Raw genomic sequence first — 25,126 nt, 5'->3', positions numbered from 1 at the left:
AAGATTGTACTGAAGATAAAAGAGATCAAAATGCCGATTCAGAAGAAAAGGAAGATTATAAGGATGACAAAAAAAAATCCAAAATCTGAATTGGAACGAAATAAAAATAAGCCTAAACTAGTTGAAAAAATAGAAAATACACTCTGTATTGCTGTATCAAAATTTTAAACGTAAAAAAATTTATAGAATATATTTAACATTTTTTCTTTGTTTATATAAAATTATTACTATAAAATTCGTAGGTATAATAATTTATTTTTATAAATTATAAATATTTATATTTAAGATTTATTAAAAACAAACTCGAAGTATATAAGGTTTTATAAGGTGCTTCATATATCTTCTAAACATAATATAATATTCATATGGATATTGTATTTTATAAAAATCATTGGATATTTAAATTAACAAAACTTAACAGAAAGTAAATTTTTTTAAGAAAATGATAGAAGTTAAAATGTCAATAAATTAAAAAAAGCTGAGAATAAATAAGACAAATAGAAATAAAGCATAGTTTATTATAACAAAATGAAAGTAATTGTATTCAAATAAAAAGAATAAAAAGTATGATTTGATATTGACTCAGTGGTGATCCTTCTGGTTATTTCTTTGTAATATTTATATTCGGAAAATTCAGTTCATTATCTAATTTTTTATTATAATAAAAATCAACAGTAGATTATTCTTAATTAGCTCTCATTCAAACTTCCTGGAGAGGATTCGTAATACGAATTAGTTTAATCGAAAATACAGTTTTTGTTAGGTAAAATAAAATTTCATATGTAACAGAGTTAATTCATAAGAGAAGAAAATGAGCATGAAAACTGTATGTAGATGATATAATCACAAATATTTAAAGATGATCAGAATAACATATCTTGAAATGTTGTAAGTTATTAAAGAGTACTTAAATTATAAAACCCTTAAATATGTCTTAATAATGAATAAGATTATGAACATAGAGAGCATAATAAATGTGATAGTAGACATTAAATCAAAAACTTAAAATGTTTAAAATGTTTTATTACTAAATGAAAAAAAAAGTAGAATTTATACTCTATCTCAATCTTTAAGAAAAAAATAAAAAGTGTAATAATGATTTGTTGTTACAAATTGAGGTAACTTTATGGGAAGTAACCATATTTAAAATATATTTAACATAATGTTTTAGTATCGAACTAATATTAGTAGTGTTTTTTATTAATAGGTGTATTAGTATTTTGATTATTTTTGTAATCATGATAGGTAGTTTTTTCATGCATCTTTTATATGTATGTGTGTAACTCTCCTAGAAGTTTTATTCATAAAATATACATTTGAAGAAAATTAATTTTTGAAATTTTTAACATAAAAGAAAATAAAATTGAAAAATTAGTAAAAGGAATAAAAATGTGATGAGATACCACAAAATATACATAAAACTGTCTAAAAAATTCGTTTTTTAGTTCTATCTATAATGTTCTCCTTTTCCATATTTTTTATTTTAATTTGGTAATCTAGGATAATTTTATATTCATAGTATTTATTTGTATTATAAAAATACAAATGGTTTCTACAGTATTCAGTGTATAACTATTAAAACATTATCTTCATGAGTATAACTGTGTTATCCCTTTTTTAATGAAACAAATTCGGGATTTGATTTAAATCCATAAGGTTTTTAAAATATTCTTTCATTGATGAAAGTTTTCTATTATCTTTATCTAAATTAAAGTTCTTTTTCGGCCACTTTTAAAAACAATGTCGCATGTTTTTGACATTTTTCTTTATTTCTAAGTATAAATGTTCCATTTATATTAACAATTTAATCACCTTATTTACATTTCACATATTCATATTATTTTTTTATCCTTGTTATTGTATTTTATTTCACCTAACTTGTTCAATTGTAATTTCTATAATGATCTTAATAATTTATGTAAAGTTTTTAGAAACCTACAAAATAAAATAAGTAAAAATGTATTTATAAGGTTTTTGATACTATTTAAAGAGCTTGCAATACTCTTTTCGGGATTTAGCAAAAACGTCATTACTACATTTATATCTATATCAAGTCATTGTATTCTGATGAATCGTCTATCTAATATTTTAATAATTAATTGACTGTAAATTTTAATAATTAATTGTAAATTATTTACATATAACAACCAAATTCCAGTAAAATTTTGATCTATTATTTTAAGTTGTTAATTTATTTAGAAAAATACTTCAGGAATTTTTATTTATCGTTTAACGATTAAAACAAGAATTGATATATTTAAAAATACTATATTGGATACTACATTGGATAGTGACCATTAACACTTACTTTTTTATTAATAAACCCCAAATAATATTGTTGGGCATGAGACATAGCTATAATTTATGATACATGATCAGAAATTTCCATATTCTAACCATAGACTGATATTATGAAATTGATTACTATTTAGATATTATAATAATAGAAATAACGAAATTATAAATAAATTTACTATATCTGATTCTAGTAACTCAAGTTGGACACAAAAATAAAATAAAACTTAATGAAGTTACCATTTTCTTTTGTAGACTTTATAATTAACGATTGTATATCTTGCCTTGAACATGTTTTAATCATCAACATCTCTAGTTCTTCTATTTTATTTCTTCCTTCTAAAAGTCCTCGTTTATAGTCAAATGAGACGTTTTTCAAGGTCTTCTTAATTACTTGGGCTTGGATGTATATCTTAATGTTAGATGTCAAGTGCTTTGACGTAATTCTTGTGATATACTGTAATTAACCTATTCTAGGTTATAACATATCGAATAATTCACATTTTACATCTGTACAACAGACCTAATTCATTAGTAAGCAGGTCATATTTTCTTGTCTTTTCTACTTCCGATGTTTGTAAATTATCTATCAATTAATGTTATTTCCTTTTTTACATTATCAAAGACGGATATGTCAGGTTTATTGTTCTGAGTTTTGACATTTGTCTTTATTGTATCCATTCTACTTTCAGTACTCAATATTTCCTGCACTGTGATTTTTTATTTTCTTGGAACTTTTTGAGGTCATATTTTAAGCATAATTGTAAATGTGTGCATCTCATCAGTTTAGTATGTCTCCTGGCGTAATCAAAGGATAACATTCTATCTCGTCTTATTGCGAGATGTTCTACTATTGCCATCTTCTCCAGTGATTCCAATTTTATATCTCATCAATGAAAATATTTCTATCTTATATGTAGCATAACGCTATTTCTTCCATGGCTCTAATATTGCTCTTCTTTAGTCATGTTAAGGATCCTTTTATTGAAAAGGCAGAAGAGTTCTTAAGCTTGTATAACATCGGGTGATTCGTTTTATTTTTAATATCATTATAGAGATTTTTGTGTTGCTCTTTAGTAATTATCTTCCTATATAATTATCCAATAAATATTGTCTTCTATTTTATATTTAATCCAAACATACTTTTCTATATGGAATAGATGAATACTACATTTCTCATCTATTTTTAAAATTACTTTTCTTCTTAATGACCGAATGATTAGGAACTCTGTTTTAATTGCATCTTTAGTTCTAATAGCATTATTTCACTTTTAAATTCTATATTTTGAATCCTCTGCTTAGTTCATCTCTGGGCAGCTTTTCTTTAAATTCAAGTTATCTGTGAATGTTATTCCTTATTAAAATCTGTCTGATTTATTTATTGATATTGCTATATACCAGAAATTCTAAATTAATCACCCTTATATAGTAATTTATTAGTAAGATCGAATGCTCATTAATCGCTTTTACAAGATTTCTACCGTTCAACTTAGACTTACAGAACTTATCAACTCTTTAATTACTTAATCAATTGTTTCCTTATTTATCCTACTTGTACTGATTCTGTAATGTTAAGATACTCAAGTCCTTCAGTTTACGTAGACAAGTTGCACTATCTTCAATTATTTTTGAGTTACTTGCTGATTTTTCCTTGTTCATTTCTAATCCAACATATTCAAAAAACGTTTTTGTTTCATTTACCATAAATTCTAAATATTGTTCTTCTTATGCTAATATTTTTAAATCATCAATAAACAATAAATGATGATATAATCATAGAGTACAACAAATTATCCATATGAATACTTGAGTATTTCCTATCCAGTTCTCTTAACGGATCTAAATATAGAATAAATAATAAAGAAGGAAGACTAATGAATCAGATATAAAATGAATAATAAAGGAGAAAGACTATCTTCTTGTATATTCTCTCTATCTTCTTTTTTAAAAATTATTTTTCATTGTTCCTTATAGAAAGTTTTACATTTCCTAAATACATTTTTAAAAATTTTATAATTCAATTTAGCATACTTATTTTTCCCAGGCAGGTAATTAAATATTTATGTTCTATAGAGTCATAGACTTTTTTAACATCAATCCAAGCTATTTTAAATGTATTTTGATTATCCTTATTAATCATCAGATTTAATAAGGCTTACTCCTTGACCCTTTACACTCTTTTAACTGTACCTAGTTAGTTTTCTGCCAACAATTCTCGACTTTCTACGTCAAATTGTAATATTTTGGTTATACACTTCATAGTCAACTTATAGAGGTTAGACACGCATCAATAATAACCAAATTTTGTAAAAAAGCATACTATATGAAAAAAATATAATCTTATTCATTTTTTTACCGTTGAGTAAAAACAGTAGAAAACTTCATTGTTTCTTCATTGTTTCTTCACAATTTATCTATATCTATTGAGTTGTTATAATAAGATAACAAATAGATTTAAGTATTAGTAAGATATGTACAAAATCAAAATTAGAATTTAATTATAAAATTTTCAACAAATTGCTAATACGAATTCGAAATTCTAAAATATTTAACATTTTATAAAATATTTAATAAAATAATATTTTATAAAATTTTTAAAGAATCTTTATGTGTATTTTAAAGTATATATAGAAAATTTTTTAAATTATCAAAAATATTTTCTAAATATTTTTAATATTTAATTTATTTTTAATTTATAGTATTTCTTAAAAATGAGTTATATAAAATCTACCATTTATTCTTTATCTTATTTATTCAGTATTTTATTGTATATAAGTTCATTTGTAATTATAAATTAAAGATGACGTAATAGATATCTTATATAAATATATTTAAATAGCTAAATTATTGTATTTATCTGATTTAAAAATTATTTTACATTATATTTTTCTCTAAATATCTAAGCTAAAAAAATATTACCCATATAACATTAGAAATTATACATAATAAAAAAGATTTTATGCATGAGAAATCTAAAATAAGAAGAACTATTAAGACTACATCGTGTATGTTTAAATTCTAACTCAAATAAACGTATTTTTAATAAGGAACTAAATTTTTAAAATGCTTAATAAAGCAAATCAAGCAAAAATGCTAATACCTGGACAATTGTGTTACAGAATTGTTTAAAGAAATCAGCTTTGAAAAGAATTGTAAATATTGGGATCTTAAAAATGTCTTTATAAAAGAAGATTATATCTATTGTCCTTTTCGTGATTTTATTCAAACCCTCATTTCAACTTAATAGTTACATTAAAAATAGTAATAAATCAATGTCAAGAATCAAAAAATTGATAATAAAAAAGTATTTTGATTATACTTATGTATTTGATATGGAATGTATTAAGGAAGGTATAAATAAACTTTATTTAAATAAATTTTTTAATAATTTACAATATATGAAAGAATTATAGTATAATTTTGTAAAAGAAATAAACTATGTGAGGAGCAGTTTGGGAAAATGGATGGTATTTGTCAAAATGTGTTCCTGAAAAGATAAAAAATGAAGTTAATTATTATTCATTTAATAAAATGCTCATAGATAATAAAACATCTAGGAAATTTTATTTAGCTTACTTAAAAGTTTACAGTAACCCTGTTTGGCCTTATTATTATGATATGAATAAAGTTTGTAATGCTTCTTTAAATTAGTTAGTCAGTGTGATAGATTTTGATAATCTACGAGATTACAGAATTATGATGCTCCCAAATCTTTCATTTAACGATAATAAATCAATATCTGAAGCAGATTTGTCTATAAAGAATATTAATTTTACATTGTAAAAAGACATTCAGAATAGTAATTTTATATCTAATTTAGAATAGTTAAGAATAATCTCTTACAGTCTAAAAATTCTTTTAATTATTATTGTAAATTTTCTGTAATAGCTGGTTCTTTACTGAGAAAAATAATTTGGGGATATTTATTATCAGAGGGAATACAGAACATCGAAAATATACATATATGGTTTTATGAGTATAATTCTTTTAATATCTTTGATTTTGATTGAGATATTTTCATTTATTAAATAACTGAATTTATAAAATCTCAAATCATACATTTTATTCTTAGAAATATTTATGTAATTGTTTTTATCATATTTTGAGTTATGTTTATTTTAAAAATCCCAAATAAATAATTATTATTATATTTCTCATCATATCAAAAATATAATTTGAAAAATAATTTTTTATCCTTATTTTATTTGGAAGAATCAACTAATGTAGATAAACTTATATTTTTATGGGCATTTTTTTATTAAGGAAGCATAAATAATGCTTTTAGTTAATTAAGATTGTAAGTAATTTGAGCAAGTAATTAGCTAAGATATAATAGATGAGAAAAAGCAAGCTTCACATAAATAAATTTATCATCAACCAGCTTGTAAAGACAGATTGTACTTTCTTAGGAACGAACTTGGACAAGAGATTACCAATATAGAACATAAAAGCAAGAGAATGCCTTTTCAGTTAATGAATATGTTCGTAAAGTTTGCAAAAACAATTTTATTGTGCACACACAATTCTGACGTAATTATTGATAGTGGCTAATATTAAGGACACAAAATATCATTAGTAGTTCTCCTTTTATAGCTAGCATTCTAATGAACTCTTCTCTTGACAGAACTATAAAGTTATTTATAGAACTATAAAGGTCATTGGTCCCCTTTATTTTTAAAACTATAAATAGCTGGAAAAGGTTGATTAACATACAGATGATAGAAACAAGTTCCTATAGAAATAAAACAATTCATTATTCACTTTATACCTAACAAACAAGCTTAGTTTTATCCTAGGTCGCTGCAAAATCTAAGAAGAAAAATATTACAGGTATAGAGCAAAAATACCATTCGTGTATTTTATCTTTTCTAAAAGAAAAATATAATCCAGAAATTACTACGATGTGAAACAATTACCCAATCTTTAACTGAAATCTGTATATAATGAAATAAAAATCAAGTATAATAAACTATATAGATTCAATAAATATCCAAATGCTCCAAAAGAGCATCAATTTGGCTAACAGGTAGGAATTTATTCTATTCTAGATATAGTCATTATATGCGCTATAAGACAAGAAAATTTTATAGTTTTTAAAATATAAGTTCCAGTATTCAAAGATAGAAGACAATGATTTATAATATTATTAGATATGCAAAATAAAGAAAAATAGAGACACTTAAAAATTATCAAAATGAATTCATTTTAATATAATCCACGTAATAAACTAACAAGAGGTTTGATGCATATCTAATAAAAAACATAACATTAAATAAAGAGATTAAAGATTTGTAATAATATCTGGTTATATACCAGATATTATTACACACAATGTATACGACAGGGAGAAGGAAGATTTTTCGTAAAAAGCTCGATATAAAAATTCGTTAGGTCATTATGTATTAGTGAAATTTATGATTTCCAACCATAAGGGAACATATCTGTAGTAGTAAATATGCGTTGATCCTTTAAAGGTGGTTATAAGGCAAAAACATTCCAGTTTGAGTTATAGAAAAAATGAAATTTGAAAGGTAAATAAAAGAGGATAAACAAAGTAGGATCGAAAGGTCTCGCATACTTTCCTTCCAGAAGATATGCACCCTTATTGAAACAAGTGGAGGTCTCGAGTACAAAGATATGATTGTTAGTATAAAAGAGTATGAAAACAATGGATATTAGAGGTTAATTAGATCAGTATGATGATACTTCTTCCCTGAGTTTACCAACCATTCCTGTTGAAACTGTCTACTATGGATCTTAATCTGTACTAAGATTAGGATGAGACTAGTAATATATGGTCGCCTAGAGTCAAAACCAATGAGTATTGTTATGCTAGGTTTAAGTACCTTTGATTGTGTAAGGTTACAAGGAGGAAGTTTTATACTATAAGAATTTTAGTATTTTTCAAGTGATTGGGCCACATTCAATTTGGCATTTCTCTATGAAGATTTCTCTCCACCTATAGCATTCTAAAAAAAAAGATTTTAGATTGATAATTTCTTTACCATAAAAAAATTAATTCTAATTTTGGTATAATTGTATTTTTACTTTCATTATTTATAAACTTCAAGATTATCTAATTAAATTGGTAATAATATTTCAGTTTCATAAACTTCTAGATACAATACTTGTCACTTAAGCTCCTTTGACTATTCATAACTAGGTTCTCTAATCATCTTTATATTCTAATTTAAATATTTTTTCATTCTTCATCAAATCTTTAGTTAAGAATAATACCAGTTGTAAAAGTTGGTATATAAATGTTATGTTATCAAATATCAAATAATTCTTGGTCCATCAATTAAATCTAAATTTAAATATAGTTATATAAAAATCTAGATATCTTTATAATTAAGATAGAAAAAATTATTTTTAGCTAATAAAGATGAAGGTTTAGTGATTGTAAAAAGTTAAAATATTTTTTTTGGTTGTGAATATATTTTTTATTATTTTGTGAATATATCTTTTTTTGTTATGTGAAAAAATATTACTTTTTATTTTGTAAATACTTAAGATTCATGTATAAATGAAAACTTTAATAATGATATGAGTATACTTCAGAAATCAATTAACCTTGTTCCTTGATTCAAGAAGACTTATAATATAGAAAGAACTGTAAAAAATATTTTTTTCTTTACTTAAAAAATATGGAATGGTTAATAAGGTGTTTAAGGTATTGAAGTCTTGCTATAATTAAAACTTAATCCTGTCAGACCCATTAAAAATTTAATATATTTATAATAATTAAAATAAATGTATTATCTTATTATTGTTCATTAGCTTATTTTTTTCAGATTTATGTTTTTTTTAAGTTAATTAAAATACAAAATATTTTAGTAGTTTAAAAATAAATAAAAATTAGTGTATATTGTAAACCCCAACATTTATTGATAATTAATTGAACTGAATTAATTGAACTGAAACTTGGATTACTGAACATTAATTGATAATTTAGGTGGTAATAATATAAAAATATTGTTTTCAAATATCAATTAAAATCTAAAATGTTTATAAAAGATATATTAAAAATAAATATATGCAGAAATTATTGTAAAAAGTTATATAAGGCAGTAATTATTCTTTTATATGCAAATATTTAAAAAATTAATTAAACATTATATTAAAAAACTATTTCAGTAAGAAATTATATCTTACTATAAACTCAGAAAATATTTATAAAAAAACTCATTTGCATGAAAATGAATGTTGAATATGAGATAACAAAATTAAGATAGAATTATCTATACTATATATAGAAAAATTAATCTTTACTGAATATAGGAAAAATATAAATGGAATGATAAATGTATAAGATATATTTTTAAGGATGTTGTTTTTGATGAAAACTGTAAACATCATAATTTATATAATTTATATATTGACAATAAATATCTATAATGTAGTAAAGACAATAAAATGATTACTACTAAAAATGTATCAAAAAATTATAAAATAAATAAATATCTCGAAGCTATAAATATAAGTAAAACTTATATGCATTGGATAATTTTAAAAAAGAAAATATGAATTATCAATTTAATAAAATAAGATGTGCCGCGAATAATGTTAGAACAACGTGCAATAAAAGTGATAGTTGTGAGTCAGCTATATTTAAGAGTGGTGATTTATGGAAACTTGCCCATTTTTAAAATATAATTCTAAAATACTTTTTACTAAAGGTTTTGATTGGCTTGTTTTATTATATCTATTAATAAATTTTTTATTATTATTATTATAAATAAAAATAAAAATAATATTATTATAAAGAAAAAATTATTTTTTGTAAAATTTTGATAAATTAATTAAAAAAAAAAAAAAAAAACGAAAATACTACAAGGAGTAATTCGATGATTATATATCATGCGATAGAATTGTATGATCAGTCCTGTAGACTGTTTTGATATGTTTGACAGCTGATTTTATATTTTTCCTTCGAGAAAATATATAAAAAATTTTATTTTGATCTTTCGTAAAAGAAAGATAAGAGCTATTCTTAATAAATCAATAGTCGTTAAAAATGTTCTTATATATGTTCCATAATAACATTTTAATAAAAGTACCTCTTATCAAGCGAATAAAACGAATATATCGAGAATGAAACAAGTAATGAGATTACACATATATTTAAATAAATTTTATGATGAAAAAAAGATTTTAGATATCAATATTCGTGATAATTTTTTTCAAATCCTAGGAAAAAGAGGCCATTTTACAGCACAGTTTTAGGGGTTAAAAATAAAAAGAAACAAAAGAATTACATGATTCATTATTTCTTATTATTCATTATTTATTATTTTGAACTTTACATGACAAGATATTTATTTTCATTTTAAATACACAAAAGATAGCATTATATGTTTTTTTTTACAATTTTATAAATTTTAACGATAACATACAAATGCTATAAGTGTAGTTATTATTAATGTCTTATCTAATTTTAAGAAATTTATTCATGTTGTTTTGAGCGTTAAATCGAAAGAACTTTCTTTGGTATCTAATGTAAGCAGCAGAATGGTGATTTTAGATGCTAAAGATAAAATTAAAGATAGGTCGATTTCTTGTGTAATGAAAAGATTTACAACATCGTTCACCATTATAGAACAGCAAATAATTATACGACTGAAATGATTACGATATATTTAGAGCTTTTGCGATAAAAACATTTGAAAATTTTTTGGAATAAGATTCAAGGATTGATTTTGACAATTAGATAATTATTTTTTCAACACTCATATCTAAATTAGTTCTTAAAAAGTTCATTAACAAGTTTTGAGCAATTATATACTGTATAATGTCACGTAAAGATCGAATTATTCCTCTTTTATATTGTTTTATGAAAAGAAAGACCAGTGACAATATATTATTTCATCTCATCAAAATGATCAAAATTCGGTTCATATTTATATGAACTCAACTTTTCTTCCTGCATCTTTTTATAAAGATAATTTATATATTATCAAAGAGAGAAAATAAGATACTTTTGCTGTATAAGAACCAATAAAGTAATATGAGTAAATATGATAAGTAAATGTGATAAGCTTGGCTACATGAATTTTAATCTAATATTTGTGTAAAACATCTTGAAAAACACAGAATTTTGTTAAGCTTAAGTTTAGTTTTTATTTCTTATTTTTGCTATGCTTTATTTAGGAATTTTCTATTTAAATTTGTTTAAATTATATCGATAATGAAACAACTACAATTCCTGAGTTAACTACATCCAATATTAGCTATTTTAAAAATGATACAGATTTAAATATAGCTGATACATGTAGTATCGCTAGTAATCAAACTATGCATAATATGCTAATGTTTGCTATGTTCACATTAGATATGATTTTTAATTTAATACTTTGCAAAACATCATGGGGATTGTTAATGTTTAAAATTTGTATTTTACTTATTTTAACCAGTTTAACTGGCTTTTCAGATTTAGGGATTTATGACTCAAGATTATTTTAATTAAAGCTTAATAAGTATATCAATATCTTATTTTAGTTGTTTTAAAAATATTCTTTATGAGTTTCTTTTTTTATAAATAACACCTAAAACAACATATTAAAACACGAAGATCTTTAATAAATACATTTTTTTTAAATATCTAAATTTTAATAAAGCGAGTCTTTTTCTTCTTTTGTCAATTGGTAATTGTAAAGTATCTCATTTCAGAGTTATTACAAAGTTTATCATTCAAATTTTCAGAATCACTTAAACTATTGCCTCCTTCCTTTCTTATAGTCAAAAGAAATACTTTTTAGGATCTTTTTTGGTACTCTTGTCTGGATATATGCTTCTGTAGTTAGCGAATATCCTAAAATTCATATATAATTTTTGTAATAAGTAACAACAAGCCTATCCCATGTTATGACATAAGAAATAATTTGTCTTGCATTTGTAAATTAAACAGTTCATTAGCAAGATCATATTTCTAGCCTTCTCTGGCTTTACCATCTGTAAAATTTCTTCTTTCCTTATGCCTACTTCTATTAGCTTATATCATATAAAAGATATAAAACTTAAAATGCAAGATATCTTAATTATTTTTATATTTAGTGGTATTATTTTTCTTGGATATAACATTTAATCATAATATTTGATTCTTTTAATCCTTTAAATAAAATGTATAGGTATATGTCAAAAAAAAAGTTTCATATAAAATTAATGATTTCTTAATCGGTGAAAATTGTGATAATTAATAAAAAAAATGTTTATTTCTTTAAGAAAATTTTGGCTAATTTATTGAGTTTTAAATGCTTGTATACCTTAATTACATCAATCATAAGTATTGCAATTAAACATTTTTGGTGTAAATGTTTAATTATTTAAATATTTTTGAAATATAGGACAAAAGCCAATTACGATAATGATTTTTACTTATAAAAAAGATTTTAGTGTTTTCATACAATTTTAATTAATTTAAAATGTCATGTTAGCCTGGCCTCTGCCTGTGTAAAGTCTTAGTTATTTAATATATCGTTTAATTGGTTTTTGTTTATATCTTTTTGGTTTTTCTATTTCATGCTTCCAGGGATTTCTCACTATTTATATTTTTATTTTAATTCCAATTAAAATAGATAAAATATTGATTTCAGAATAATCAATAAACAAACTGCACTATTACTCTTAACTTCAGATTACAAACATTTTAAAAACAGATTCCTAATTAATTTATATAATTTATAAAATTAAACAAATAAATCAATATATTAAAATAATATTAAATAGATAATTAAACAAATACAACCTCATTATTATTAGTTGGCATCTTTACCTAGTACTGGTATATTTTTGATATCCTTAGAAATGTTCTTTAACATTATATATCTTTTTTTTTTAAGTGAAAATTATCCATTGCCAAATATGCAAAACATTTGGACAAACTATATGAAAATAAATGAAAAACATAAATATAACGAACGAAAATATATTTACTTTTGTATACTCTTATTGTTTTTGATACAGAATTTAAAAAAACATGACCTTCGTGACAAAAGGCATACTTTATTAAGGAAGAAACAGGATTTGTTCTCTACCGATTACTTACTTATATTTTTTATTTAGAAAATGTTATTGTTAATTGTTAAGACCACGGTATAAAGATTCATTAGGGTTGTATTTTATAAAATCTATAATTTTCAGCCATAGGGGGAATATACATTTCTAGTATGTAGTAGATACGCGTCGATGGTTTGAATGTGCTATAAAATAAAAACATTTTTAGTCTTGAGTTAATAGAGAGACGTAATTAACAACTGTTTTCCGGATGGAATCTAGTAGCTTATTAAAAGAGAATAGATGAAATAATATCCAAAATTCTCGCAGATGCTTCTCTATTACCTATACATAGAACCTAACATACTTATCGAAACGTTTCGAAGATTGGACTCCAAAGGTTTAGTAATGTAAGCAAGTGTGTTTAAATAGTGAATATAGGGGGTCAATTAGATCATTACGACGATGGTTTTCTCCCGGGTTATTATATGGCACAATTGGTATGGTATAATTTTATGGCACAAGACTGGTACTTGTATGCCAAACGAAGTATGCAACTAAAATAGTACTTATCTTAAGTTCAACGAAAGGGAACGCTGCGATTTACTTGAGATCATGAGGCGTCTCGGCAAAGAGGATTGGCTGACGGGAACTCGTCACTGGAATTCACTCTTTTGATTGGTGGATGAAATGTAGTTAACGCTGGATAGGTTGGTTACTCTTGATTCCAGAAGGAGTAGAGATGATTGGCGGCGAAATTGTACGAAAGAATTTGTCGACTGTGTCGCGATAATGACTTCTTTGATCGCATTTAAGCAACTTGTAATCGAACGAAATAGAAGTAAAATTGAGATTAATCTCGATATGAATTAAAAAAATGAGTCGTTTCCGTAGGCACAACTGAGATTATTAATGTAGACTGCTTCAACAATACTTAATTTATTCAAAATAGCAATAACAAATAGATACAAGAATGATGACCGGTTCAAGACAATAATAATAACTAAAGAACAAGTAAAAATGAATAATAATTAAGAATAACTGTAACAAAGACTGAATCGAATAAATCGTATATCGGAGTAATAATCTTGTACTGCGAGAACTAGAAGAAAAATCGTAGAACAGGCATGTGCAGCCGGTTAAATAGAGAGCGTTGACTAATCAGCGAAAGATGATTTCGTCATTGGCTCGTTGTGGCTTTACCTTTAGATGGTGACGAGGATGCTAAAGAGATTCCTTCTGGCACGGCGACTGACAGCCACCATTGGACATCTTCGCCGCCAGCTAGGAGGAGAGCTCGAGGAGCCAATGACGACATCGCGGCAAATCACCCCTCGCTGATTAGATAACGTTTCTTATTTAACCAACTACACATGTCGTCTTAACAGTTGTTTAAATCATATCGCTGTACTAATTACTACATTATTGCTCAGGTTATTGCTTAATTATTATTGCAATATACGATTTACTCGACTCAATCTTTGTTACAATTATTATTCGATTCTCAATTATTACTATTGTTTTAAACCGATCATCATTCTTTTTCAGTTATATTCATTGTTATTGTTTTAAATAAATTGAATAAATCTCAATTCAACTTCTATTTATAAATTGCTTAAATACGATGGAGGAATTTGTTCTTCGCGGCACAGTCGACAAGTTCTTTTGTGCAATTTCTCCACCAATCAACCACCGCCAATCAATTCTACTCTTTTCTGGAACTAAGCCAATTTAGCGGAGGATAAAGGAACGGCCTACCCAGCGATAAATATTCAATCCACCAATCAAAAAAGTGAATTCCAACGTCGAGTCCTCAGCCAATCCTCATCACCGAAACGAGATAAACAGTAGCATTTCTATTCGTCATTAGGTAAAGGTAGGCGTCATTTAATTGGTTTGCATATGCCGTCTGGCACACCGTTGGCCAGTCCCGTGCCATAGACTGCATACAGCAGATGAGGGCCAAAAAAAGCACATTAATCTCACCTAGCAGGAACTCCTCGAAGAGAATTTATTTTCCTGAGGCCTGTTCTTCGTAGACGTAACAATACTATGGATATTACTTTTAGATTAAAAAAAGAACGTGGCCAGTCGTGTATGGTTCCCTAGAGTCAAAATCCAATGAGTATGGCTGCACTGAATTTAAGTAACCCTTGATAATCTGTTGCAAGTTTATTTCTAATCAAGGTTTTTTATAAATAATATAAAATATAAAAAGCTTAAGAAGAGGTTGAGTCACATTCTAAAATGTTTATAAAAAATTTAAACGAAATTAAAAGAAATAAAAAATTAAAAGAAACGTTAAAAGAGAAGAATGTCATAACAATAATATAATAAATAAAACGATTGGCAATTACCATAATTTATATTATATCAAATGTAAATTATTTTTATATATTCCAATTGTAATTTTTGTTTGTTTCTTTTAATAAACTAAATAATCAATGTTTCATTAAAGTACTTAAAGTATTATGACTTATAATATGAAAATCTACGAAAAAATTGTAAATGTGTATTGCCTCTTAATATATAATCATGTAATTTATTTAGTCAGTGAATTATTATTTAGAACTCAAGTATAACCATTACTGTTTTATGTCAATTGAATCGAATTTTAATATTATTTTAGAATATAAATTAAATTTCACTAAGAAAAATCAAAATAGAATGTGTATTGATTCATACTCAGATAAATCTTGATATAATGCTCAAAGGAATTATCTAAAATGCCTGTCACGAATTATTAGATAAAAATGGTAATGCAATAATATACAATAATGATATTCATCTATGGTCATTTTGATAGAGAATATAAACTATGAGATATAAATAGTTTATGAATTAATTAGTTATTTATATTGTCTTAAACATGATGAATTATTGGAATTAATAAAAAACGATGATATGGTCATTAACATTAGAAAACTTCTAGGAACTCGTGGGCAGATAATTGCAAATTTTTATAAAAAAGTATAAATTTAATGAATTGTTATGATTTTAATTTATAATTGTCATAATCTTGTTATAATCTTAATTTTCATGATAAAGTATTTAACAAATTTAATGATTTAGGTGTACGGTATTTTTTGTTTAATCATTTTATAAAAGAAATGAAGAAGGTGAATCAGAAATATAAATTGGAGATCTTATATGCACTAAATATCTTCCAGAAATCAATTATATCATGAATTATTTCCAAATCTTGATCTGAAAATTATAAAATATTCTGTGCAAGAAATGTTCTTTTTTAAAACATATAAACCTGTTGAAACATTTTCAACACACGTAATTTTTGACAGAATCAATGAAAGACTATCTTATATACCTCCTCATTCTAATATAGGAAATTCAAATCAAATTGCTAATAGTTATGCATATAATCGACATAATTCTATTTATTCAATTAATAGATTCTCTTTATCTAGTAAATATAATTCAAGACATCAAAATTTATCGTATACAAGAGAAACTCGAGCATGGCGAATATTAATTTGAATACGAAAAGATTAAACATATTTAATCCAGTAATTATACTTAATGTATAATTTTTATTTTAATATAAATAATAAAAAACAGCATCATTAAATGAAATTTCTGAGATAAATTCGACTTATTTTTCAGATTTATTGCCGTCAATTGAAGTGTTTTATAATTTAACTTACTATCCCATTGAAAAACCAATTATATAACAGTCTAATACTCTAATACTCTATATATTAATAATTATATAACATATCTAATACTCTAATAAATACTTATACAAAAAGTTTATTAATTTTTAGATTAGTATTTAGATTAATTTCACAATATATTAAGTACTAAATAATTTTTTGTTTAAAATATCATATAGCTTCCGAAACTCTAGACTATTTTCTTTACTTATCTCAATAATAATTATTGGTTTGAGTGTATTTGGTTTCTATATTATCTATAATAGATACTTTTAATAAATTTGTTATATATTATAGACGTAATATTATCGAATTTAATTTATCTGGATCAATATTTGGAGTAGGTAGCTAGATTAGTAGATTACGTAAGAAAAGTAGGTAGTTAGACAGGTTAGATAAGTTAGTAAATAGATAAGTAAATAGGTTGGTAGAAAGGTGTATAGGTTGGCGGGTAGGTAGGTACATAATGGGTAAGTAGGTAAGTAGGTTGATAAATAATGCGTAGATAGATGGGTAGGTAGGTTATGTAGATTGGTTAGATAGGTAAATAGGTATGTAAAGAGGTAGATAATTAACTAGATAAGTAGGTTAGGTAGATAGGTTAAGTAGGTAAGTAGAGCATTTCATTTTACCGATTTTAAATATATTTCTATCTTATAGCCAGTATAGCTTTCCTTTAACATATGCAAATACATTATTCTTTCTTAACCAAATAGTCGAGTTTCTTTTTTACATGTTTTCTTTATCAACTATATTATATAACTTCTTTTTACCACATTTTTATCTTTATGTCGTTACGTAAACTGGTAATTTATGTTAGTATTTTTTTCCTATAATTTATTTCTGTTTGAATTTATATTTCTGCTTTAGATATTCTTTTATAAGTCATAGATGTGTTTTATTTTTTCTGTGGAACTCTAGAATGGCAGCTTGTCTCTTATAAATTTGTTTTGTATTCTCAAAATTTATTCTAATATTTAATAGCATCATTTTACTTTTATATTTTATATTTCCTAATCCATATGCAAGTTTTTATTAAGGTAGATACAATCATTTTTTACAGGTGGGCTATAGATGTATTTTATAGATCATAAGAATTTAATTGTCTATTAATTTTTGTGGTTCAATCATAAAGATTTCATTGTCTACTTCTTCTTCTGGGCAAGTCTATATAATAGTTAAATTTCGAGAGAACCTAATCATTTATTGATATAAATAGCCTAATACCATTATTTTTTGTCTTGTAGAGCATTAAAGTTCTTTTATATATTTTAGTCTTTATCTTATTTAACATATTTTTAATGGTAACACTCTCTTGTCTCTATCACTGTAAAATACTTATATTCACTTTTGTTGTATATAAACTCAGCTTCTTCTTTAAGGCTCATTACATTAATAGCTGATTTAGATATTCATTTCCTCTAATGTTAATTTTTTTTCTGTTAAAAGTTTTAAGTCATCAATAAAAAGTAAGTGTTGGAGTATAACTCATTTTCATCAAGCTTAATTTGGAGTTTAGAAAATTGCATGTATAGCCTTTTGCTTATAGGGTTTATACATATTACTAATAATAATGGGAATAAATTATCCTTTTGGAGTATTCCTTGTCTGATCTTCTTTAGTACTTTTTCGTTCTTTGTAATAATATCTCTCCTTCATGACTTAACATAATATAAATTTATAAATCTATTGTAGAATGTTTAACTTTTCTAAACACTTGTGTTCTAAATACTCATTCTAAATACTTCTATCGAATCAAAAGCTTTCCTTACATTGATCCACATAGATTTTATTTTATTAAATTACTCTTTATTCAATGTAATGTTGATTATGGCCTGATCCTTAGCACCTTGTACCTTTTTCATAATTCTTAATTGAATCCTAATTGATTCTCGCTTAAAATACTTCTTTTTGCTAAGTTCGAGTTGCATTACTCATGTTATGTATTTGATAATCAAATTATACAAGTAAAACACGCATGTTATTAGCCTAAAATTTTCTTTTCTTTTACAATTTTCTTTAGGGATTAAGAAAGTAGATACTCTATAAATCTAATCTTCCATACTACATTCTTTAATGCATATATTTTCACAATTCCATAGAGATATATATACAGAGAAGTTAATTTCTTGATAAAAAAATTGAAAATGCTATCTGGGCTGGCTGTTTTCCTATTAGGTAATTTTGATATCACTTCAGTGAACTTTTCCAGACTGTAAAAATATTCTTGTTCTTTTCCAGAGACATATTCATCAAAATAGTCATTGTTTATTAATTTGTCTTTACTCTACATGTTGTCCAAAAATATGATTATTTCTTCAGTATGCATGCTGCATTCAATTGGCTCTTTAGCTAACAAGCCTCTATAAAATCTTCCTATGTTTAATTCGTATACTCTGTTCTGTTTTTTATATTCTACCCTATTCTCCTACATTTCTATTTTCTTCTCATAGATCTCAATCTTATTCAGATTCAACTTGAAGCTCTACTATGTCTAGTTTCCTGCACACTAATTTATTATGTTCTCATATGATTCTTCTTGCCTCCTTTATTTCGTCTTCTGAAATATTGATATAATTACATTTGTCTAAACTCTCTTTCTTGTGTGTAAATTCCTCTATTTTTTTCATATTATTTTGTTATTTCTTTATATATTTGTTATGCAATTTGATAATTTTATATCCGATATATCATTCAGTGGGTAAATATTTATGAAATCAACAACTGCTTTATTTTATCTAAGATCTCATAGTCTAATATATCATATGGGGTCTCATTTATACGATTAAAATCTAATATCTTTCTTTTTGTATTTTCCGTAGCCAAATCATTTCTTTAATTCTATAGTATTTTTCCATTTCTCTAGCTATTGGCGTGTCAATAGTATCAATTAAAGTTTTTTTCCTTTTATTACTCTTTTGTTTGTATTACCTATTACTAAATGGTTCCCATCTATTTTATTTAATCTGGTTTGAGTCTTTCTCTTCAAATCTTTAGTTGTCAAATCTTCGTTGTTTTATATACATCAAACTTATTGCAAAATATCTGAGATGTCAATTTTCATTCTCCTCTTGGCATTTTTCCGAATGTATTAGAACTTCCTTAAGGGTTTCATTAGATGATGAAATATAGAGAATGTTTATTGATTCCAGCAATGCTTTAAGGTTTGCCATTTTCGTATTCTGTTTATTTTCCTTTGGTTCAGTTAAACTGAGTGTATCTTTTTCTATCTCAGTATTCTTTCTCTCTGTTTTTTTCTCATCTTAGTTTTTTCTTTCAGAGTATTTTTTATTCTTCATTAATAGAAATATTTAATATTATTTAATTATGATGCAGTTTCAGAATTCACTAAGTCATTTTATATGCTTATTTTTATTTATCATTTCATTCTTTTATTATTTATAATCAAAATGTATACATTAAATATAAATTGATAGAATATTCCTTTATAACTGAGAAAATAAAACATAAAAGATATTTTATATATTCACAGTATTTAGAATGTAAAATAATATTCCTTTGTACAATTGAAACAGAAAATTAATGTGTTATAATGCTCTGTGTACTAATTTAAAATTGTGTGGTAACAAGCTACCATGATAAAAACTGAAAAAAATACAAGTAGAAGCATATATCCAGTCATCTCTCTTAAAAAAGAGCCTGAAGTGTATTTCTTTAGACTATAGAAGAAGTAGAATTATAGCAAATTGACTACTTAAGACTTCAAAATAAAGTTAATTACTCTTTTGTATAATATGAAATAAATTTATTCTTATTCAAATAATATTTAATTTATAATCAGAAGTCGAATTTATTAATTTATTTAGTAGTCTCTAAGTTATATACGGTGTTTTCTATGACTCAGTCAGAATATATTCAAATATATTCATGCTCTCCTAAATAAATAAATAATAGTAGCTATGAAAGGGAGGATATTAAGTGTACATCTGTGAAACATGTACATGTACCATGTTTTTTTTCATTGATTACTATTAAAACATGTATGTTTATAAATTCCTATGCTTAAATAATATGTAGTAGATAATCCTTAAGATTTTGATAATAAAGAACTTACAGTCACATGAAATGCATGACAGTGTAATAAAATATGATGATGTATACCATGGCTTAGATTCGGATTTCCATCATCACGCAAATAATCATGTTAAGAATTATATAGTACTCCATTGGAAATTGGGGATTAAAAAAATTATATATATTTTGGACATTTAACTTTATTATATTTTATACATACATTAAATTTTTTTTTTATACATACATTTTACTTTATAATTTTATCATATGGATCTATATCCTTTTAAATTTTATCATTGGACTAGACGTATTAATTTTTGGCTGTTCTTTTCAGTATACACTCGTATAAGTTAATGATATACCTGGCACTTTGATTCTTTACTCTCTTGGATTGGATAACTGCTATATCTTGTACTACCAGCAAGTTGTCTTCGAATGTCATATCCAAATTTAAAAAGTATTTTTCCACTCTTTGTTTATCTGCTCTTTTTACTATTCCGTTACGAATATTTACCCAAATTAAAATAAATTTCTACTTATCATTTTAGGGGTATAAAAATTTATGTATAAAAATATGCATAAAAATTTAATGACGAAATATAAAGAGACATCTGCATGAAATCAAATATAAAAGTTAAATGAGAAAATACTTGATTTAATTACAATAAACATGCAGTCCTTTATGACTTTCTCATAGTATTCCCTATTCTTCCTATTATACTCATTATACTCTATAACAGACTCTTCTTTAAGATTATTAACAACCTTCCTGACAAAGTATTTGAGATCATCCAATAATGAAGAATTAACTAACTCTTTCATCTTCTTAATATTACATGTAACAATTAAGAGATTAAACTCGATTATAAATTTAATTTCCTTTGTACTAGTATCCTCCTGTCCATAACAGCTTGTATACTTTAATACTCTTAATATTCTTAATTTACTCTCTATTCTTAATACTCTTAATACTCTTTCATATTCCCTTCAAATAATAATCCTCTTCAGTTATTGTATGAGTAAATATACTCAGTGTAATTCTTAGATTTAATGTTCTGGTTGCGAATGTTTACAAGATTCATATAAGGGGTTCAAAGTAAGAGTGTATAAGAAAGAAGAGTAAAAAATATTAAGTTATAGATATTAAACTAATGATTAATTAATATTTCCTTATATTATAAAGTAGTTTAAGAAATGCTTCTATCCTAATCATTTAAGATAAAGAAATAAAGATTCAACTCTTTTAAAGATAAAGGAATAAGAATTGTTAAGATAAAAGAATTAAGATTCACAGCATTGATAATTCTTTATAAAATATTTTATTTAACATATCAATTTATGAAGTATTTCTTTATTCAATCAATAAATGTATTTATCGTATATTGTAATATGAATGGAAATATGAAAGGTCCTTTTACTTTCCTGGAAATAAAAAGATATTTACAGATCTCTATAATTGCCAATTAATAAAGTTGATTTATTCTGTTTCTTCTTACTAAATATTTAAGTATAAAAGATAGTGTACCATTTGTTTCTTAGTACATAAATATATTTAAATGTTAATAATATTGATTTTTATAGTTTCAATCTCAATATATAAATATTCATTCTGATGAGAATATTCAATAATATTTGATAATGTTTATCGTCTCTAATTCTTCTTATTTATTTTATTTAAATATATTTTTACTTCTCTTCTGCATAAATAAAGAAAAGGTTTCATTATATAAATAATAAGTAAGAACTCAAAAGAAAGACAGGAATGTTACATAGACCTTGGGAATAAGTTCGAGTCAGGGTGGCATCTTGATCTGATTCCTCTACTGGTAAACGAGATTAACATTTCTGTCCTTGAGTCCGCTATAGATATTATCCTTAAGTCGTCTATTATTCCTGATGCGTCAGTTACAAAGAAGATATTTTTGAATATCGGGAATAACAAGACATCTGTAAAAAAGCGGATATACAAACTAGTGCATTTTGTTCATGAGAACATTGTATTGTGTTTATGTAATATACTACATTACAAGTCTTTCAAAGTAGTATCAGATACTGTTAATGTGCTGGCAAATGTAAACACCACACACATAGAAGTACTCAAGTCTTTGAATTTTATATTTAATCACACGTTTATATTTAATCACACAAGACAGTCAGGAGTGGGGAGACCTGAGTAACAATGGAACTATACAAATAGATAGAGAATGAAATTAAAAAGTATTTAGATATTAAGCCATTACAGATGAAAGAGTTAGAAGAGGAATTTATTAAATACAAGATGGAGGAAGTATATAAAGACAGTTCAAGATATTCCCTATGAGAAGATTAATGACCCCACATGGAATATCAGACTAGAAGTACTGAAAGTACTGAGAGAAGTGTGTAAGAGCAAAAAGAATAACATTAATATAGTGAATACACTGATGAGTAAAATCAGTGATTCTAATAATCAAATATTTTTTATGGTACACTATAGTTTGTATGTATTGAAGATTAAGATAGGTAGAATAGTAAGTGGACAAATATAGAGACTAAAAGATAAAAAACAGCTATTACTGATAGAATAAAAGATACACTTATGAATATAACAGTAGACACAGTGAATACTCAGTACTTCAACAGTAAGAACTTCAAAGTTGAAGTATAATTTGATAGATATGTGTATGAAAAGCGTTTTAAAAGATGAAGAAGTCATTAAGTGTATTGGAAAGTGTACAGAAGATAGAAGTGGATTTGTAAGGATTACTGAATACAGTATAGGAGAAAATAACATCAGCTAAAAAAGATAAGAATGAATGTAGATATAAAAAAGGATATAGATGTAGGAAAGAATAAAGTAACAAAGAATAACACGAATATAAAAGAATTTAAATAAAAACATTCTAGAATTCTTTATCTTTAAATATATCCATTCCTCAAAGACCAATCATCGATTGTCAGACAAGATGAAATAATTGTTCATATTAAATATCTTATACCAGAGAATATTGTGTGATCTGTGTAGATTCATTCTCATTGCCAACTTCTTAATCAATATATCTTTAGTAAATATACTAATAACCTGGAAGAGGGAACTGGTAAGAGTTGAATATCTGATAGCTTAGTACTGTATGGAGAAAATGACAGAAAGTAAGATGAGGAATAAGATAGTAGAATTAGTAAAGCATATCAAAAGTGTGAAGTGAGAGGATTACTAGAAAAGCCTGTAAGTAGAAGAAAGAAAAGAAGTTTATTGAAATAGTTAGACTTATAAAAAATATACAGAAGAAAGAAAAAGAAGTTGGGAGAAATTTAGTATATTAGTGATAGGAATACAGAAGATGAAGATAGTAGAAGAATTGAGAAAAGTGTATGAGTATGTGAAAGAGAATGAAAAGAAGTATGAAAATAAACATGAATAATCTATTATAAACAATAAGGATGACATCACAACAAAAGGTTCAAAATACATAAATTAGTTTTCTCCATTTGAGCAAGTCCTTTCTCTTATGATACATGCAAATATCTACCAAGTTATCACCCTTCTTTATACACTGGACAAGATTCCAATATTACTCAAAGTTACAGAATATTACATCATAAAGGATGTCTATTCTACCTTCTTTAACACTCTAAACGTATAGTTCGTTATTAATAAATACACTTTTCCTTTCACAAACTTCCTTGACAAGGGGATGAATGACAAGATGGCTATAGTTATTTTGTGTCATTTCACAGTGATCTGTGTTTGAAACGCCGTCGGTTGCATTTGTTTCACGATAAATATATTGAAAATAATAAATATAATTGACACATAAGAATTAGTATATAAATTTGCGATAAAAATAAGATTTTGTCGAATGTTTTCTTAAAAATAATTACTGAATATTTATATATTATGTTATTTTAATCCAAATTAAAACATGAGTTCATTTCCACATTATCTGTTAAAAACTCCCAACGGCTTTTTTTATGTGATTTCCCCTGTATGACTATACTATACTACTTCAACTACTACTATTAATAATAACGATAATAATATAATATAATACGATACGATACGATACGATACGATACGATACGATATAGTAACAATAACAATAGCAATAGCAATAGCAATAAGAATAGCAATAGAAATAACAATTATATTCTTT

The 25,126-nt window shown here is 24.9% G+C and overlaps 1 long non-coding RNA gene across 1 annotated transcript; it reads right to left on the bottom strand.

Annotated features, from left to right (window-relative positions):
• Positions 1 to 1,502: 1,502 nt before the first annotated feature.
• LOC122627670 lies at positions 1,503 to 25,126 on the bottom strand. The gene is made up of 3 exons (XR_006326898.1): positions 25,114 to 25,126; positions 24,976 to 24,986; positions 1,503 to 2,901 (listed from the first exon to the last, which is right to left on the bottom strand). It is a non-coding gene; the product is annotated as an uncharacterized LOC122627670 (long non-coding RNA).

Source organism: Vespula pensylvanica, chromosome 3, assembly GCF_014466175.1.
Source record: "Vespula pensylvanica isolate Volc-1 chromosome 3, ASM1446617v1, whole genome shotgun sequence".
In the NCBI taxonomy this organism is placed as follows: domain Eukaryota; kingdom Metazoa; phylum Arthropoda; class Insecta; order Hymenoptera; family Vespidae; genus Vespula; species Vespula pensylvanica.
This window is presented reverse-complemented; position numbering and strand designations above follow the sequence as displayed.